The sequence below is a fragment of the Lissotriton helveticus genome, chromosome 11 (genome assembly GCF_964261635.1).
Source record: "Lissotriton helveticus chromosome 11, aLisHel1.1, whole genome shotgun sequence".
In the NCBI taxonomy this organism is placed as follows: domain Eukaryota; kingdom Metazoa; phylum Chordata; class Amphibia; order Caudata; family Salamandridae; genus Lissotriton; species Lissotriton helveticus.
The window spans coordinates 533,302,227-533,322,962 of NC_136072.1; the positions used below are offsets into that span (position 1 = coordinate 533,302,227).

At 48.1% G+C, this 20,736-nt stretch overlaps 1 pseudogene; it reads left to right on the forward strand.

The window, feature by feature from the left end:
- Window positions 1-3,575: 3,575 nt before the first annotated feature.
- LOC144790839 (fish-egg lectin pseudogene) lies at window positions 3,576-12,971 on the forward strand (annotated as a pseudogene).
- The last annotated feature ends 7,765 nt before the right edge of the window (window positions 12,972-20,736 follow it).

Consider the following 20,736-nt stretch of genomic DNA (forward strand, 5'->3'; position numbering starts at 1 on the left):
CACAACAATGGCCCATACACATTCACCCAGTATCCCTGATACGCTGGGGTAAATTATTTCATTTCATCAGATATTTCTTTTTATAGATCCCTTAAGTACATCTGTTAAATAACTAATCTTGATATCAACGTTCCTTCTACTTGGTCGATGGACCAATTAGTTGAATAGTTGATGCCAATGACTTACCAACCATTTAGTCAAAATAAATTACAGACTCTCGGTAAGGAAAATAACGAAATGTTATCTCAAATTTTAAGTGTGAATACTCATCTGCATTAGGTCACAATTACAAACATCGAATCTCAAGACAGGAGAAATAAGACATTTTATACAGACACATTATGCAATCACATTATGCAATGAAGGAGTGGACAGAGTAAGAGACAAAGGTTTCAGTAAATAATGATGCCCGATAATAATATACCTAACAGAGGGATAGGCGAAGAGACAATAGGTTCATCTAAAACAATGTATATCAATATATTGTTGACGGAGTGGATAGGTGGAGAGACAAAAGTTTCAGAGACAAATACATTAATGATGAGATTCTGAGAAACAATATAGGCTAAATACAAGCCTATCGGTCTGTAGGGAAAAAAAACCCTGAACCCAGGAGATGACAGGGGGGCTTCCCAAAAGGGAATCAGGAAACACAAGATATAAGGACAGGAACAAGACAGGACAGGAACAGCTAGGCCTCTCTGCAAACCGACGGACATCAACGCATCTCCCCTCTTCTCTCCAGTCAGCCTAAGCTTCTAAAAACCACTCCCCTAAAGGCACCCTAGTTATAGTCTAAATTGACGTGTTCATCCCTCAAATGTTGCATTTTACCCTCTAACTCGAACAGAGACAGGTGGGCTGGGGAAGGGGTGTTGTCATCTTTATTCAACAACGTTACTGTGTACAACAGTACTCATGTTCTCAGCTTATTCGCACACTCCCCACATAAGTTACAAAATGACATTCTTTATTTGTGAATTAAAGTCATTCACAGAGAACATCTCCGGTCCTATGCTCGGGTACAATAGTTGGCAGGGGACTGACACACTGGCCTTCATGTCATCTGCGGTGCACAGCACATCCTTTTCTCCACATGGCAGAACAAACTTGCTCCTAGTAGCTCTCCCCTCCCACCATAGCCAAGTTAAAATAAATGGCGTCTTCATCCAGCACACTAAAGCAAATGAAAATTAACATTTAGGGGCATGGCTAAGCAGCAAAGCGAGATGGCTGCAGCCTAGCGGAGCTCCGCTTCTCCTGAACATCCCCTGTCTATCCGACACACATATCCTCAGAATAAGCGTGCTGTCCGTTGGTCGGAAGGCCTATGAAACACGACCCCACAGCGGCGGGCCCCCAACAGCAATCGCGGGCAGTGTGCACAACGCGATCGGTACAGAGGCCTGTGTGAGTGGCTGAAGCTGGGACCTCGGGTAACGGAGGAAGAGACGAGCAAGTCCTCCTTCCTGTGACACGACAAGTGGGGCTCCTCAACCGGAAGGCTCCCAGAGGCATCACCACATCGGCGAACCCTGAGTGTTGCCTGGAGACCCGGAGGTGGGTGCTGACCGGCCCAAGACCTGGGTGGGGCGAAAATGCCGGGGCCTCGAGTGAAGTCGCAGACGGGTAACTGCCCTGGACTCCTGCACATTCCGGCCCATGTCTGACACCACCACACTGCACGTCAGTCACCCGGGGGCCGCCCGGGATGTTCTCCCCCCCTCCATCAGGGTGAGGACTGAGGAGATATATATCGGGCCCGCGTGGGCGGAGAATAGTGACGGCATCCCGCGGGGGAACATAGTGAGCCGTGACCTTGTGGAGGGGCGGAGGTGAGGTGCGGGTGCCTCTGCTTGGCTTGTGGCCTCGTGACCCCGACAGTTGGACCAGAGACCTTTCCCCCCCAGTGGATGGCAGCAAAGTGAGGGCCTCGGAGTGTGCAGAGGCAAAGGCCCCACATAGTGCTGATACCTTCCGTGGCGCCCACCGCCCCACAACAACCACCGCAGATAAGCACTCAGTGGAATTGGACACCGGGACTATCACTGCTTCAACACAGTCGCAAACATGGGGGGCCAGGACTGGTGCGATTCCCGTGGGTGCGACTCAGACCTCTTGCTCCACCTGTGCGAGGACTGAGGTGGTGTTTACCCTATTCTTCCTTTGAGAGCACCTTTGTTGTACTCAGTCGTGCAGTACACATCATTAATCCTCCTGGGGCATAACTTAGATAGCCGCTGAACTCCCGATCCCACCATACCGGGGCATTGGTCAGCCCACCCAGAACCCAGATACCAGCAAAGGTTGCGTGCCGCGGCCGCTGGCGCCCGCCTCACCTCCCCTCAAGGGTGAGGCCGCTCCGGGGAAGTCGCATAAGTGAGGTGACGGTCTGCCTCAAAGCTGGGAGCCATTCAGTTTTGTTATCAGCGCGGTGTTCCGCTGACGCACCCGGGACGAGAAAACAAGGCGAAATGTCATCCAATAGAGGCAGCAAATTAGGGCAGCAGACCAGGCTGGACAGGTACACGCTCCCCAAGACGTCCATACCTGAACCCTCCCCTATGAGCAAGAGCGGAGGAATGCCAGGAGAGGTGGATCCAGGACCCACGCTCAAAGACGTGCTAGAAGCAATTGCCGGGATCAAGACTTCGCTGGAACACAAGATGGACAGCATCACAGTTGAGGTCAACCTACTCCGGGCGGAAATGAATAAAAATAATGAATGAGTCAAACAAGTGGAACTCACAACTGTGATAGCCGCTGAACTCCCGATCCCACCATACCGGGGCATTGGTCAGCCCACCCAGAACCCAGATAGCAGCAAAGGTTGCGTGCCGCGGCCTCTGGCGCCCGCCTCACCTCCCCTCAAGGGTGAGGCCGCTCCGGGGAAGTCGCATAAGTGAGGTGACGGTCTGCCTCAAAGCTGGGAGCCATTCAGTTTTGTTATCAGCGCGGTGTTCTGCTGACGCACCCGGGACGAGAAAACGAGGCGAAATGTCATCCAATAGAGGCAGCAAATTAGGGCAGCAGACCAGGCTGGACAGGTACACGCTCCCCAAGACGTCCATACCTGAACCCTCCCCTATGAGCAAGAGCGGAGGAATGCCAGGAGAGGTGGATCCAGGACCCACGCTCAAAGACGTGCTAGAAGCAATTGCCGGGATCAAGACTTCGCTGGAACACAAGATGGACAGCATCACAGTTGAGGTCAACCTACTCCGGGCGGAAATGAATAAAAATAATGAATGAGTCAAACAAGTGGAACTCACAACTGTGAGTCTAGTGGAAGATGCCTCCCAGCTACAGACAGAAGTCAAAGAACTGCAACAATTCCGGAAATTTGCAGAAACCAAACTGGATGACTACAAAGGGCGCATGCGACGTAACAATGTGTGAATTTTAGGTGTCCCGGAAAAATCGGAGGGGCAGGCACGGATCTCTTAGTGGAAGATCTTATCCTAAACCACCTGCAACCCAGAGTACCTGAACTTCTGGACGAGGGCGCTGACCCTTTAACTGACCCACAGAAAATAGCCGACAGGTTTGCAGACTATTACCAGACAGTATACCGCATGAACGGGCAGTATACAGATGAAGACAACAGTGCTCTGCTCTGGGATATCAGACTCCCCACCCTCACAGATGAAAATTGTGAGTATCTGAGTCCGCTCTCTCGGTCGATGAGGTGGCACAGGCGATAAGGGAGGTACATTCTGAAGAAACCCTCAGCTGATCCTACTGTAGTTAGCAACTATAGGCCCATAAAACTGCTTCCTTTCTTTGGCAAGGCGTTGGAGAAGTATGTGAATGTGGTGATCACAAACTTCATTGAGGCCACAAATGCTCTCCAACACAGTCAATCGAGTTTCAGAGCTATATATAGCACTGAAACGGCCTTATTGGAAGTCAGTGAAAGTATCAAAGCTACCCTTGATAAAGGAGGGAAGGCAGTTCTTATACTGCTGGACCTCTCGGCGGCTTTCGATATCGTGCCCCACGGACGACTCCTACAGAGACTTAGGGAATGTGGTTGGGGGCACGGTTCTCAGGTTGTTTGCCTCCTTCTGGGAAGGCCGTCAGCAAGCTGTTTGGTCCCCACCTTTCTCAGCTGACATTCCTGTGCTGAATGTTGGAGTACCGCAGGGCTCCGTTCTGCGTCCTATTCTTTTTAATATTTATATGGCACCACTGCCACCTTTAGCGGAGAAACTCGGGGTAAAGGTTATTACCTATGCCGATGATTCTCAACTTTTGTTCATGTATGAAAAGGATGAGCCACTAAATGAAAGTTCAATACTCCAATACCTGACCAAAGTGTTTGATTGGTTTCGACAGAATCAACTGTCATGCAATTCCGCTAAAACGGAAATTATCTTCTTCAGACACACCCTTGGTGATGAATGGCGGAATTGGTGGCCCCAGGACCAACCTTCTCCACTCCGCCATGTCACCATTGTGAAAAATCTCGGAGTCATGTTTGATTCGAATCTTTCTATGAAGGCGCAGGTTCAATCTGTGACAGGCACGTGTCTTACTCTCCTAAAAATGATGCGGAATTTCCTACCACTGTTGCCACTGTCCCATAGGAAGACGGTAGTCCAAGCCTTGATTATGTCAAGGCTGGATTACACAAATGTACTTTACCTGGGCATCCCGAACTATTTATTGGGCCGCTTACAGGTTGTACAAAATACGTCAGCCAGAGCGATCTCCCTGGTTGGGCCCAGGACTCACATGGCGAGTCATTTGAAAACTCTGCACTGGCTATCAGTGAAAAATAGGATTGTCTTCAAGTCGCTTGTGCTGGCCTTTAAGGCTCTTCATAACAGTGGGGCTCAGTATATTAGAAAGAGAATCACTCCCTATATTCCAGCCAGGACTTTGAGGTCATCAGCCCAATATATGCTATTGGTGCCAAAATTCTTTCTGACCAGGAAGGGGGGACGCTCCTTCCAGGTGGTAGTAGGCAGATTGTGGAACTCACTGCCTCTTCTTCTCAGACAAGAACCAGAGCTTCTTAGCTTCAGACGCCAACTTAAGACCTGGCTGTTCCAGCAGTAATGGTAGGCTGGGTAGGTCGGTGAGGGAACAGGGTCTGCTCTTTTCTTTGGGGCTCTTCTTAGCACCGGGACACTCCTTGGAGTAGTTGTGCACTTTATAAATTCCCATAACATTAACATTAACATTCAGTGACGGCATTGGGTCCTAATGGCATACCAATTGAATTGTACAAACTAAGACTGGACAAAATAGCCCCATACCTCCATTCGATGTTCATACATAGCAGAGAAAAAGGGATGCTTCCTATTGAACAGAGCACCGCAAATATTGTGGTCATCCACAAAGAGGGTAAACCTAAAACCAGTTGTGCATCTTATAGACCAATATCAATGCTAAACACGGAATCTAAGATTTTGGCAAAACTACTGGCTATACACTTAATAAAAGTGATTGATACCCTAGTGCACCCCGACCAGTCAGGCTTCATGCCACATCGGAACACTGCCTTAATTCTACGCAGACTGCATGGCGTTCTGGGCAGAGCAACAACTATCCTAGAGCCAGCGATACTAGTATCTCACCACTATGGCATTTGACATGGTAGAATGGCCATATCTTTTTGCTGTGCTTGACAAATTGGGATTTAAACCCACTTTCAAGAGCTGGGTCAGATTGCTATATTCAAATCCCATGGCTCAAGTCGTCATGAGCAAGCACAAGTCACCAGCTTTCCAACTAAGCTGCGGCACACGCCAGGGGTGTCCTCCATCACTGCTTCTTTTTGCATTAGCCTTGGAGCCCCTGGTGGCTTGGATCCAAAGTGATCCTGTGATTCGGGGTATGCGTTGGTCCCTGGACTGGGAAAATAAGATATCAGTGTATGCAGACGACATTCTGCTATATCTGACTTCCACAAGAGCCTCCTTGATATGCCTCCTGGACATCCTTGCAGTGTTTGGGAGCTAATCTGGATTTACCATAAACTGGTCAAAGTCCGTGGTATACGTCCTGCAGGGAGAACCACCCATTCTCCTGAGGGGCTGCCCGACACAGATTGCAATGGAAGGCTTCCGCTATCTCTGCATTTTTATCATGCTGAGTTCCGAGCTCCGTTTTGCAAGCAACCTCTTGCCACCAATGCAGAGACCGAAAAGTGACATCGAACACTGGAAGTCTCTGCCCCTTTCATTATTGGGTAAAGCTGTCCTTTTTAAAATGATGGCATTGCCCCACTTCCTATACGCCCTCCAGACTGCAATGGATCCAGTTCCCAAATCATATTTTAAAAACATAGAGAGTCTTCAAAGAGATCTTTTATGGGACGGTAAACCCTGATTCGCCTTGACCAAGCTTACCCTCAACTGGTATGATGCGGGCATCAATCTCCCAGACATTAAAAAGTATTATTGGGTGACCCATCTGGCAGCTATTGACCAGGGTTTGTATGACTGTCCGGACGACCCCGGGTATGCCATGGAGAGATGGCTCCTCCCAGGGGGGGACTACAGCAGAGCACTCTATTCTAGGCCCCGTAAATACCCTCTCAGTGGGTTGACTGCACAATCGGTCCATATCTGGCACGTGGCTAACAAGCAGCTGGGATGGGACCGTAGACTCACCCTGGCAACTCCGCTGTGGAATTTCGAAAACCACCACTGGGTCTGGGCCCGCAACAGCAAGGCTAAGCCACAAAATATCAATGAACAAAAGAAATGCCAGTACTGTCACCACTAATTATTTTTAATTGATCAGACCATAAGAATTGTGCAGTATGGTCGAATAACAGGCAAAAGTTTTGAATGAATCCACTATTTTATTTTTAAATTTTTGAGCAAGGATTATTGGTTATTATTTCACCAATCCATTATACATTACACATCCTCTTCTCTATATACATATATTTACACAATATTCACAAAAACCATTTACAATATTAACAATATCATCATTGTTGAAGCAATCATACCCTCATACATTCACATCCATACACAACAAAAATGTTATCACAAAACCTGGAATCCAAAGTATTCACAGTGCGCCATATACAATAAATTTTCAATAATAAAACTTATTTTTGGAAGTTTTTTTTATATTACTCCTTTGTTTAGATGGCGAAAAAGTTGATTTTTCGCCATCTAAACAAAGGAGTAATATAAAAAAAACTTCCAAAAATAAGTTTTATTATTGAAAATTTATTGTATATGGCGCACTGTGAATACTTTGGATTCCAGGTTTTGTGATAACATTTTTGTTGTGTATGGATGTGAATGTATGAGGGTATGATTGCTTCAACAATGATGATATTGTTAATATTGTAAATGTTGTGAATATTGTGTAAATATATGTATATAGAGAAGAGGTTGTGTAATGTATAATGGATTGGTGAAATAATAACCAATAATCCTTGCTCAAAAATTTAAAAATAAAATAGTGGATTCATTCAAAACTTTTGCGTGTTATTCGACCACACTGCACAATTCTTATGGTCTGATCAATTAAAAATAATTAGTGGTGACAGTACTGGCATTTCTTTTGTTCATTGGAGTGGAATTTCGAAAGCCTGGGGAATCTGTGGTAATCCAAAGGCTTTGATAAATGGGACCTCATTAGTATTTCCCAGATTAAAGCTCTCTGGGTCAAGGATGAAATCCTCGCTTTCTCCTCCCTTCAACAGCACTATCGCCTAGCGGACACTGAGTATTATAGGTATCTTCAAATTCAACATGCCCTGCACACTCACATCACCAGTGAATCCCCCCTCCCGGATGCCTCCCCCTTGGAGGATAGACTACTCGATGGGCACCTTCCCGAGAAAACAATCTCTCTAATCTACAAAAAACAAATTAATAATATGGAAGACCCACTCCAATCTCTCAAGGAGAAATGGATAAGAGACGGCTTAGAACTGGATGAAGAGGATTGGCGGGAGGCGGTCTCCCCCCGAGAGAAGTGGCGGTCCAGGCCAGACTACGTTTAGTACAGCTCAAAATCCTGCACAGGATTTACACCACAGGGTCTGGTTTGGTCCGTATGGGCAGGGCAGAAAGTGGGTAGTGCAGATATAGGTGTGGGGAAGTAGGCACTTTTATCCACATCATATGGGAATGTGCACACATACAATCTAACTGGCATGCCATTCATCGCACTATACTTCCCATTAAGGTTACCTAGTGGAAGCTTAGTGCGAAAAGCAGCATTAATCATTACTTTATAGAATGATGCAATAGGCAAAATACTGGAGCATATGCGGTCTATTCATGCCACTTCTTTTAAACCACAAAGTTATTACAACATTATTCATTTACGTGTTAGTTCAGGCATGTACAACACAGTTTCCCCATGTTTATGTTGGGTGTACATTAGTTTTCTATAACTACTTATTGTTAGTACATATTATGGGGGTATTCCATTTGAGCAGGTTTCATTTTTGCGATACCCTGCTCCATCACTCATTACCAGTTAACTAAACTAAATACCCACTGAGTCACATAGGATTCAAACACTGGAAAGATACACTCGATCTTGACAGTCTAAAAATCTAAACAACAGTATAATCAAAAGGTAAAAGTTAATGATACTTCAAAGATTACAGAAATATACATATCAAATGAAAAAATAGAAGACTATATTCAAACAATGAGCATTCTTTCATTCATAATCCATTAAAACAGAGAATACACATCATAATACTTTTCTGATGCCCGAGCAGTAGGAAAATAGTTGCGAGTTCTGTGGTTTTATATTCCAGAATTTTAGAATGTTGATTTTCTAAATTCCGCCCTTGTTGCCTCTTTGTGAGTTGGCAATAAAGGAGAATAGCATAATGTTAGCCTCCTGGCCTTGCCATAAAATCAAAGACAAATGTCTTCTTGGAACAACATGTGGTAAAATGTTTTCACTTTACAATTGCCTACATATTGCTCAAATCCTAAAGGATTCTCAGTTCAGTTTATCTTATTTAAATACAAATCTCTAAATGACAAAGAGGGCTACTCTCCTGGTGCCGGTGCTCCCCACGGATTGCCTCTGTGAGTCCTCGACTAGGGGATGAGCTGATCAACATCGTGTTATGGTCCTGGCTGAGAAAGATTTGCTATGAGATGCGTTAGGAAGGTCCACCACTAGCAGAGGATGTGATATGCTGGAAAGATTCCTCCAAACATTAGTGCACCCAGGGGATGTTCCTTCTCCTTTAAATCCACACTTACATTGCATCACACTGTGGACTATATGAAAACAGGTGAGGCAACGCCCTTTGCCCTTTCTGTGGATCAATGGAGCATCATGCTCTACCACACCTTCATGCCACATGAGCTGATGTGGCATGGTGGGCAAAAGAACGATGGGTTGGGGTGATACCTCAAGCGATTGCAGTGGTTAGTTATTGCAAGCATCCGCCATCACCTTTGTGTGTTTGATTTATTTACATTTACTAGAGAACAGGCTGTTGTCTTACACGTTTGCCAAGTTATATTTGATGTGTGGCCAGAGTTGATATATGTGAAAATGAATAATAAAAATATTGGTTTATTTATATAAGACATCTCTATTTCCTGTCCCAAGAGAAACATCGGAAATAATTTGCCATTACATGCTTGCAGTTTTTGTATCTGAAATACTTACATTAAAATTATCATAGTGTGGTCAAAAATGATTTTCAGTTCAACAACCGGGTTTGGGTCAGAACTTCAAAAAATCCAATACATTAACAATACACATCGGTGTACTATGTTCATTTGAACTGAGTAACTTTTCACATTCCAGGTCTGGACTGCCGTGAAGTGCAAGGAAGCATTGTGCAAATTGATGCAGGAAATGCACAGGTGTATGGATTGAATGCTAAAGATGCCATCTTCTCATTGACCGGAGGCAGCTGGACTAGCGTACTAGGTTTCCTTTCACACATCACAGTCGGTCCTGCTGGAATTTGGGGTACGGACCGAAATTACGTTATCTACAAGTGGAATGGTGTGTCCTGGGACGTACAACAAGGTATGGCTTTTTCTGATGGCTATTGGTAGTACATGTTTTAAAAATAAAAAAAACTTGTAAGGTGGAAACTATTAAATTAAACATTTATGATTATCATTCTCATCGGCTCTCCTCTTCACCAAGTTCATCATTGAGGGCGTACCTGAGGACCCCGGAGACAGCCAGTCCCCACCCTAAAGAATATAGGGGCATATTAGCAAGCGGCAGCGATAATTATCCCTGACCGCTGCTAGCATTAGGAAATCTATCGCCCGCTATCGCTGGCGATTATCTCCATGGTAATGAAATGAAATGAAATGAAAAGGGATTTATAAACGCGCAACTAAGCCCGAAGGTAGCGTTGTATTAACAACGCTTAACGCCATGGAGATAAAAATCCCAGCGATAGCGGGGATTATCGCCGTTTTCAATGGAATATCGCTGGTTTTCCAGCGATATTCCATTGAAAATGGCGATAACCTTGCTGATAGGGCAGGACAATCTTAGCCATGTAATCCACCTCCCATTGGATTACATGGCTAAGAACAGGTCACAAGCAGGCGTTAGGAGAGTAGCGTTAACTGTGGTTAGCGCTACTTTTCCTAACGCTCTGCTTATTAGCGAGCAGCTTGTTAATAGGAGAAATGTCGCTTAGCGACATTTCTCCTATTATTTTGCCCTGGAACGCCCACTTTGTATCTCATTAGAGATGCAAGGCTGGGCGTTATTGACAAGGGCGCAAAATCAGCAAAACACACGATAGCGTGTCTTTGCTGATAGGGCGAAGAAATTATCGCCGATATTCGGTCGAAAACGGCCACAAAAACTGCGATAATTTCAAATCGCCTGCCTTGTTAATATGCCCCACAGATATTTCATTTCAATACCTGAGGCCAACTTATTTATATAGCACACTTTCCCTGTGTTCATCACAGCGTACCTTTCAGAAGGGGCGCCAGATGCAAACAGGGACAGTGTGTCCTATTACAAAGAATGAGCTGACCCCAGGCAGCCACAAACTTGTGCTACTCTTGGGGCAATGCAATTAAAGTGAAATACGGAGCGGTCACAAGAGTGCACAATTTAAAGTCCACACCCACACTTTCAAGGCACTACATAACACTGGCCCAGCATAACACAACAATCGCATCTGCCTCCACAAGCCTTTCAGACACCTACGCTCTTCCGGACTCCTGCTTGACTCTTACTTGCACACATCAATGCATATGAATTACCAGATCTGGCAGTTAAACCTTCTGTTACATTGCTCCTAAAGCGGGGAACTTTACTAGCACTTAGGGCGGGCAGGCCGGGCTTCCCGCGTCTCAAGGAGGAGGAGTGGCTGCTGCTGCACCTTAAGTGTGCAAGGCGGTTTGTCCGGCTGTCTTGGGCCTGATAAACAGTCATGCACACTTTACATGTTCTCCACTACCGGCTGCATTACACAACCTGGGTGGAGAACATACACAGGCTGCCAGTCCCGTCTGAGCACCAAACCACGGTGCTCAGACCAATCAAGACGCATTGGCTTAGGGTTGCCTGGGAGCCTGGGTGCACCTGGGAGCCAGGAGAGCAATAGGACGGAGAAGAGGCTGCAGCTGGTGACCAGGAGGCGAGGAGCAGTTAAGTCTTTTTTTTCTTTTCTAAATCACCCCCGGCCATGGTTCCCTACCAGCCGTGACTGGTCTTGTACCCCAGCAAGATTGTCACCTAAGCCGCTTTTACAAAATCCTCACACGTTTCAGTCAGACAAATAAAAGTAAACATGAGTTTCTGAATAAGTGGCAATTTGTCAGAAGACAAAGCCTGACATTTGACCATCTGAACTCTGAATTTTGGGGGTACTACTGCAGCACCTCCATTACCATGCTTCCGGTTCCTATGCTGCTTGCCACGTTTCTCCAGCCCACTCCTGTGTTGTTGCTTGTCATGGCCCTGCCACTTCCCACCTGTGTTATTGCTTGCTCATTCCTTCCCGCCCCTTCCATGTTGTTGCATGCTCCCTTCTTCCAACCCCACTTCCGCACAATTGCTTGCTCCGTTCCTCCAGCCCTCTCTTGTGTTGTTGCTTGCCCCATACCTTCTGCATTGTTGCTTTCAACCGTTCCTCCCACCTTGTTGCTTGCCTGTCGCTACCGCCTCTCCCACATTATGGCTTGCCCCATCCCTCTCGTCCCCTGCCGTGTTGTTGCTTGAACTGATCCTGTTTTGTTTCTTGCCCCATCCCTACCACCCCACTGTGTTGTTGCCTGCCGTTTCCCCCGCTCCATCACTTACTGCTACTTGCCTTTCCCTCTGCCTCCTTCCATTGTTATTGCTTGCCACATCCGCCAAAATCCCCTCCTGCGGTGTTGCTTGCGGCACGCCAGAAAAACAAGTGCTGGAACGCTGCCAACACTGGCTGCATCATATTTTTTTCTACAACTTTCAGCCAAGCGTCACAGCAGCCATGCTGTTGTACAACATAATGCTGTTATACAACATGACTAGAAGACATTGACTAAGCCAATAGCTCTTTGTAAAGCTAGACCTATTGGATTTGCCAATGCTTGTTTCTAAAGTGCACTGTTGTGGACTCGTCACTTTCAGAGCCCCGGTAGCATTTATTCTTTGACCTGCTCCTCTCCAGTAAGGGCTCTCTGATTTTTTCTGTCGCCCTGTCGATTTTAGGGCAACTGAAGCAGATTGATGCTGGAGCAGCCTCGTATATCTCTGGTGTCAACCAATTCAACGTGACGTTCTGCTTGAGCAGCCCCACCACAGCATCGAGAACCTGGCACCCGATTGGAGGGGCGATGAAGTACTACACCTGTGGACCTCTTGGGTGCTGGGGAGTCAACTCTACTGATGACGTCCTCTTCCGTCTTGGCGTCACTCCAACTTTCTGCCAGGGAACCGGGTGGCAGCAAGTGGCTGGCAAGCTCTCGATGATTGAAGTTGGCACCGATGGGTCTGTGTACGGGGTGACTCGTGAAGGAGGGGTTTTTCGCAGGTGAGGTATACGTAACAGGAATGGTGTATTTCCACAGAACATTATGCGAAGCATTTGTGAGTGTATTGAAGGTATGAGTGAAATTACTTGTTAGGAAGAAGACGCCAAGTGTTTGGGTCTCCATTGACGGACCTGAGCCATTTCCCCACAGAGATTTTACAATGCATTATGGGAGGGAGTAAATTCAAATTCCATTTGCTTATATTACCGAGTACTAGCAGCTGGCGCAAGATGACATCTCTAAATGCCATGCTCTATTCTGATGTTCATAGACAATACTAATATTTCTTTGCAGAAATAGAACAGCAATAATGATTGCAATGAATACTTATATAGTGCACACATCCCAAACTGAATTGCTTCTAGGTGCTTAAGTACTAGGTAATCTGATCACCCAACATTATAGTATTTGATTGTGCTATCGTAAGAAAGGTGAACTTCTTCATCCCTGTTGGGAGTTTTGAGGCAGCCAAAGTTTAATTGACGGAAACTACAGAGAGGACCAGACTCTTTACCAGTCGTTTCCCAAACTCTCACTTACCAATGTCCTAACTCACTCCCTTTGTACGCTTGACTCTGTAGAGCAGTGAGGATGAAAAGTTAATGCTTTTCCTCCAGGAAGTGGACAAAGGTTTGGTACTTATGGCTTTACTTAGAGCTTGGCAGGTAGGGTGCAGCCGTCAGCAGGTGGCCCACCCACCCTTCTTGGAGTGCATAAGGCCTCTGTGCACTTGACATAGGGCTCTTTGTTGTGCAGTGTGTAGCCCATGGACCCAAGGGTAGATTTGCCCATTTGTCCAACAGGGAAGGGTGCAGTGTACTGAGCCTTCAGATACAAAGGCGGAATTGTTGCATGTCCTGCAACTGATAATTTCAAGATACTGTTGTGACTTATATGTTTGATACAGGTCAAGCAAGCTCTTTCCCAATCTTTTCTTTTACTTGTAATTAACATAAAATGTCTGGCCCCCATCAAGCTAAAGCTCTTGTTGCTCGAAATTAAGCTAGCAGCGACAGAACTACAGGCAGAGAGCAGTCAGGAAAAAGGGAGAACAAAAGGGTGGTAGCCATTGGGAAGCGTGAACTCAAAAAGAAAATAAAAAAAGATGGAGAGAGAGAAAGAAGGAGAGAGAAGAGAGAAGAAAGGAAGGGCTTCTAAAGGTAAGAGAAAGAAGACAAGACCAGGAGATTGTGTGAAAGAGAAACTCAAAGAGAGAGACTGAGCAAACAGCTAGGGTGGAGAATATAGAGAGAGAAATGGAAACATAAAGGAAGTTAGAGGAGTGATAAATGGAGTCAAACCATCAATGAAAGAGAGAATGGACGATAAAGCACGAGGAAGGAGGAGAAAGATGAGGAAGAGAGAACAGGAAAGGGGAAGAGACATATAAAGAGAGAAAAGAAGTGTTGGCCTTGGGGGTCCAATAAAGATGGAAGAGGGTGGGAGGGAAGGGAAAGGTCAGTGTAAAGGAACATCAGACCAGATTTACAAAGCATATCTGTGCAGGGCCAAACTGCAAATCCAGAGCAGCCCTGACAAATTTTGTCAGACGAGCCCCGTATGGTGCATAGCGAGCCTGACTGCTACAAAGGAGGGTTTTGGGGGGTTGTCCCCCAAGAACGTTTGGGGGAAAATGGTGCATTCTACAACATATAAATGTTGAATTCTATTTGCTTTTAAAGCATAGTAAATGATGACCTTACTGTGCAGCAGAATACGACAATCTTTGCCGGGGATCTTCAATGATTCCCTCACTATCACCCTCCTACAGTGCCTTTCATCTCTCCATAACCCCTCTCACATGTATTTTATTTACTTTATAGCACTTCTGATATCAGTGTAGGATGTCGGAGCACTTTGCATCACACACACATACAGAGACAATGAATCACACGTGTAAATCAGCTTATAAAAAATGTTACATAAGGAAAAGCGGAATAAAAGGTGTGGGACTCACATGCCAACCAAAACTGGTAGGCACCTTTTAAGAGTGCTTGGTCTGGAGAAGCACAAACTCAGGATTCAGAACATATCACAATAGTTAGCAACATCAGGATAATGAAAGAGTGGGAAAAACATAACTTTCTAACCTATACTATGCAGCGTCCAAGCAACTCTTTGATGTCAGTTCATAGCTCACTGTGCTAGATTTGGATTGCAATTTATAAACTGCACAGTAGCAAAAGAATCTCTGTGACGAAAGCACTAACCCACTGAGCTATGCACATACAATATAGTTCTTTGATGTGCATGGTACACCTTATTTGCAGCAGAATATTAACACTCTTCTCTACCTTAGATGAGTCAACACCACCACTAGACAAAACTTAAATCTCTCTCCGGCAAATACATTAATCACCAGAGTTAACATGACACCTTTATTGTTGCCCAAAAACACCCTTAGCGAATCTCCATTTGGAAAGGCTGTGTTTAGGGCGTTGGGACTTTTTAGGTTTTGCCTGGCGAAAAGATGCGCTCTGCGCATCTTTTTCGCGCAGGCGAAATCCTGATGAGTTCTGTAGTGTGGCTTTGGGTCGGCCCTCGTCATTCATTGGCTGGCTCCATAAATGGAGCCTAGCCATTGGACGAGGGGCCTGTCCGTCAATGCCGGACCAGATTCGGGGGCGTTCCCGCGTTTCTTTGGCTTTTGCCGACGTCACGCGACGCCGGGAACGCCCCCGATTCTGTTCCGGCATTGCCGGCACCTCCCTTGCTCCCCCTCCCGCTTGTTTCCTGGTGCCCGCCTTCGTGCTCCGGCCGGCCGTCGTCAGCGTCTCTCCTCCCCCTTTCCCGCCCCCTCCCGCTTGTTTTGGTGCCCGTCTTCTGCTCCGGCCGGCCGTCGTCAGCTCTCTCCTCCCCCTTTCCCGCCCCCTCCCGCTTCTCTCTGATGCCCGCCTTCCGGTGAGACACTGTGATGAATGCCACTGAAAGCCCTGGATGGACTGGGCTGGGTCCGGGTCAGTCTGCTCGGTAGTGGGCTGACTAAAGCGTGAACGCTTGAAAACAGCTTGAAACATTGAAAGAACATATTTGAACCAGCCTTTGACAATAAATTATGACGTAATGCAGCTAACACAAATGTAACGTGTGAAACTGCAGACTGTTATGTTCAGCCAGAGTGGAGCTTCAGAGTGGAGCTTCAGAGTGCAGAGTGGAGCTTCAGAGTGGAGCTTCAGAGTGCAGAGTGGAGCTTCAGAGTGCAGAGTGGAGCTTCAGAGTGCAGAGTGGAGCTTCAGAGTGCAGAGTGGAGCTTCAGAGTGCAGAGTGGAGCTTCAGAGTGGAGCTTCAGAGTGGAGCTTCAGAGTGGAGCTTCAGAGTGGAGCTTCAGAGTGGAGCTTCAGAGTGCAGAGTGGAGCTTCAGAGTGGAGCTTCAGAGTGCAGAGTGGAGCTTCAGAGTGGAGCTTCAGAGTGCAGAGTGGAGCTTCAGAGTGGAGCTTCAGAGTGCAGAGTGGAGCTTCAGAGTGGAGCTTCAGAGTGCAGAGTGGAGCTTCAGAGTGGAGCTTCAGAGTGCAGAGTGGAGCTTCAGAGTGCAGAGTGGAGCTTCAGAGTGGAGCTTCAGAGTGCAGAGTGGAGCTTCAGAGTGGAGCTTCAGAGTGGAGCTTCAGAGTGGAGCTTCAGAGTGGAGCTTCAGAGTGGAGCTTCAGAGTGCAGCTTCAGAGTGCAGCTTCAGAGTGGAGCTTCAGAGTGGAGCTTCAGAGTGGAGCTTCAGAGTGCAGCTTCAGAGTGCAGAGTGGAGCTGCAGATTCAGAGTGGAGCTGCAGATTCAGAGTGGAGCTGCAGAGTGGAGCTGCAGAGTGGAGCTGCAGAGTGGAGCTGCAGAGTGGAGCTGCAGAGTGGAGCTGCAGAGTGGAGCTTCAGAGTGGAGCTTCAGAGTGGAGCTTCAGAGTGGAGCTTCAGAGTGCAGAGTGGAGCTTCAGAGTGGAGCTTCAGAGTGCAGAGTGGAGCTTCAGAGTGGAGCTTCAGAGTGCAGAGTGGAGCTTCAGAGTGCAGAGTGGAGCTTCAGAGTGCAGAGTGGAGCTTCAGAGTGCAGAGTGGAGCTTCAGAGTGCAGAGTGGAGCTTCAGAGTGCAGAGTGGAGCTTCAGAGTGGAGCTTCAGAGTGGAGCTTCAGAGTGGAGCTTCAGAGTGGAGCTTCAGAGTGCAGAGTGGAGCTTCAGAGTGGAGCTTCAGAGTGCAGAGTGGAGCTTCAGAGTGGAGCTTCAGAGTGCAGAGTGGAGCTTCAGAGTGGAGCTTCAGAGTGCAGAGTGGAGCTTCAGAGTGCAGAGTGGAGCTTCAGAGTGGAGCTTCAGAGTGCAGAGTGGAGCTTCAGAGTGCAGAGTGGAGCTTCAGAGTGCAGAGTGGAGCTTCAGAGTGCAGCTTCAGAGTGCAGAGTGGAGCTTCAGAGTGCAGCTTCAGAGTGCAGAGTGGAGCTTCAGAGTGGAGCTTCAGAGTGCAGAGTGGAGCTTCAGAGTGGAGCTTCAGAGTGCAGAGTGGAGCTTCAGAGTGGAGCTTCAGAGTGCAGAGTGGAGCTTCAGAGTGCAGAGTGGAGCTTCAGAGTGCAGAGTGGAGCTTCAGAGTGGAGCTTCAGAGTGGAGCTTCAGAGTGGAGCTTCAGAGTGGAGCTTCAGAGTGGAGCTTCAGAGTGGAGCTTCAGAGTGGAGCTTCAGAGTGCAGAGTGGAGCTTCAGAGTGGAGCTTCAGAGTGCAGAGTGGAGCTTCAGAGTGGAGCTTCAGAGTGCAGAGTGGAGCTTCAGAGTGCAGAGTGGAGCTTCAGAGTGGAGCTTCAGAGTGCAGAGTGGAGCTTCAGAGTGCAGAGTGGAGCTTCAGAGTGCAGAGTGGAGCTTCAGAGTGGAGCTTCAGAGTGCAGAGTGGAGCTTCAGAGTGGAGCTTCAGAGTGCAGAGTGGAGCTTCAGAGTGGAGCTTCAGAGTGCAGAGTGGAGCTTCAGAGTGGAGCTTCAGAGTGCAGAGTGGAGCTTCAGAGTGCAGAGTGGAGCTTCAGAGTGGAGCTTCAGAGTGCAGAGTGGAGCTTCAGAGTGGAGCTTCAGAGTGGAGCTTCAGAGTGGAGCTTCAGAGTGGAGCTTCAGAGTGCAGCTTCAGAGTGCAGCTTCAGAGTGGAGCTTCAGAGTGGAGCTTCAGAGTGGAGCTTCAGAGTGGAGCTTCAGAGTGCAGCTTCAGAGTGCAGAGTGGAGCTGCAGATTCAGAGTGGAGCTGCAGATTCAGAGTGGAGCTGCAGAGTGGAGCTGCAGAGTGGAGCTGCAGAGTGGAGCTGCAGAGTGGAGCTTCAGAGTGGAGCTTCAGAGTGGAGCTTCAGAGTGGAGCTTCAGAGTGGAGCTTCAGAGTGGAGCTTCAGAGTGCAGAGTGGAGCTTCAGAGTGGAGCTTCAGAGTGCAGAGTGGAGCTTCAGAGTGGAGCTTCAGAGTGCAGAGTGGAGCTTCAGAGTGCAGAGTGGAGCTTCAGAGTGCAGAGTGGAGCTTCAGAGTGCAGAGTGGAGCTTCAGAGTGCAGAGTGGAGCTTCAGAGTGGAGCTTCAGAGTGGAGCTTCAGAGTGGAGCTTCAGAGTGGAGCTTCAGAGTGGAGCTTCAGAGTGCAGAGTGGAGCTTCAGAGTGGAGCTTCAGAGTGCAGAGTGGAGCTTCAGAGTGGAGCTTCAGAGTGCAGAGTGGAGCTTCAGAGTGGAGCTTCAGAGTGCAGAGTGGAGCTTCAGAGTGCAGAGTGGAGCTTCAGAGTGGAGCTTCAGAGTGCAGAGTGGAGCTTCAGAGTGCAGAGTGGAGCTTCAGAGTGCAGAGTGGAGCTTCAGAGTGCAGCTTCAGAGTGCAGAGTGGAGCTTCAGAGTGCAGCTTCAGAGTGCAGAGTGGAGCTTCAGAGTGGAGCTTCAGAGTGCAGAGTGGAGCTTCAGAGTGGAGCTTCAGAGTGGAGCTTCAGAGTGGAGCTTCAGAGTGGAGCTTCAGAGTGGAGCTTCAGAGTGGAGCTTCAGAGTGGAGCTTCAGAGTGCAGAGTGGAGCTTCAGAGTGGAGCTTCAGAGTGCAGAGTGGAGCTTCAGAGTGGAGCTTCAGAGTGCAGAGTGGAGCTTCAGAGTGCAGAGTGGAGCTTCAGAGTGGAGCTTCAGAGTGCAGAGTGGAGCTTCAGAGTGCAGAGTGGAGCTTCAGAGTGCAGAGTGGAGCTTCAGAGTGCAGCTTCAGAGTGCAGAGTGGAGCTTCAGAGTGCAGCTTCAGAGTGCAGAGTGGAGCTTCAGAGTGGAGAGTGGAGCTTCAGAGTGGAGCTTCAGAGTGGAGAGTGGAGCTTCAGAGTGGAGCTTCAGAGTGCAGAGTGGAGCTTCAGAGTGGAGCTTCAGAGTGGAGCTTCAGAGTGCAGAGTGGAGCTTCAGAGTGGAGCTTCAGAGTGCAGAGTGGAGCTTCAGAGTGGAGCTTCAGAGTGCAGAGTGGAGCTTCAGAGTGGAGCTTCAGAGTGCAGAGTGGAGCTTCAGAGTGGAGCTTCAGAGTGGAGCTTCAGAGTGGAGCTTCAGAGTGCAGAGTGGAGCTTCAGAGTGGAGCTTCAGAGTGCAGAGTGGAGCTTCAGAGTGCAGCTTCAGAGTGCAGAGTGGAGCTTCAGAGTGCAGCTTCAGAGTGCAGAGTGGAGCTTCAGAGTGGAGCTTCAGAGTGCAGAGTGGAGCTTCAGAGTGGAGCTTCAGAGTGGAGCTTCAGAGTGGAGCTTCAGAGTGGAGCTTCAGAGTGGAGCTGCAGAGTGGAGCTGCAGATTCAGAGTGGAGCTGCAGATTCAGAGTGGAGCTGCAGAGTGGAGCTGCAGAGTGGAGCTGCAGAGTGGAGCTGCAGAGTGGAGCTGCAGAGTGGAGCTGCAGAGTGGAGCTGCAGAGTGGAGCTGCAGAGTGGAGCTTCAGAGTGGAGCTTCAGAGTGCAGAGTGGAGCTTCAGAGTGGAGCTTCAGAGTGCAGAGTGGAGCTTCAGAGTGGAGCTTCAGAGTGCAGAGTGGAGCTTCAGAGTGGAGCTTCAGAGTGCAGAGTGGAGCTTCAGAGTGGAGCTTCAGAGTGCAGAGTGGAGCTTCAGAGTGGAGCTTCAGAGTGCAGAGTGGAGCTTCAGAGTGGAGCTTCAGAGTGGAGCTTCAGAGTGGAGCTTCAGAGTGGAGCTTCAGAGTGGAGCTTCAGAGTGCAGCTTCAGAGTGCAGCTTCAGAGTGGAGCTTCAGAGTGGAGCTTCAGAGTGGAGCTTCAGAGTGGAGCTTCAGAGTGCAGCTTCAGAGTGCAGAGTGGAGCTGCAGATTCAGAGTGGAGCTGCAGATTCAGAGTGGAGCTGCAGAGTGGAGCTGCAGAGTGGAGCTGCAGAGTGGAGCTGCAGAGTGGAGCTGCAGAGTGGAGCTGCAGAGTGGAGCTTCAGAGTGGAGCTTCAGAGTGGAGCTTCAGAGTGGAGCTTCAGAGTGGAGCTTCAGAGTGGAGCTTCAGAGTGGAGCTTCAGAGTGCAGAGTGGAGCTTCAGAGTGGAGCTTCAGAGTGCAGAGTGGAGCTTCAGAGTGGAGCTTCAGAGTGCAGAGTGGAGCTTCAGAGTGCAGAGTGGAGCTTCAGAGTGCAGAGTGGAGCTTCAGAGTGCAGAGTGGAGCTTCAGAGTGCAGAGTGGAGCTTCAGAGTGGAGCTTCAGAGTGGAGATTCAGAGTGGAGCTTCAGAGTGGAGCTTCAGAGTGGAGCTTCAGAGTGCAGAGTGGAGCTTCAGAGTGGAGCTTCAGAGTGCAGAGTGGAGCTTCAGAGTGGAGCTTCAGAGTGCAGAGTGGAGCTTCAGAGTGGAGCTTCAGAGTGCAGAGTGGAGCTTCAGAGTGC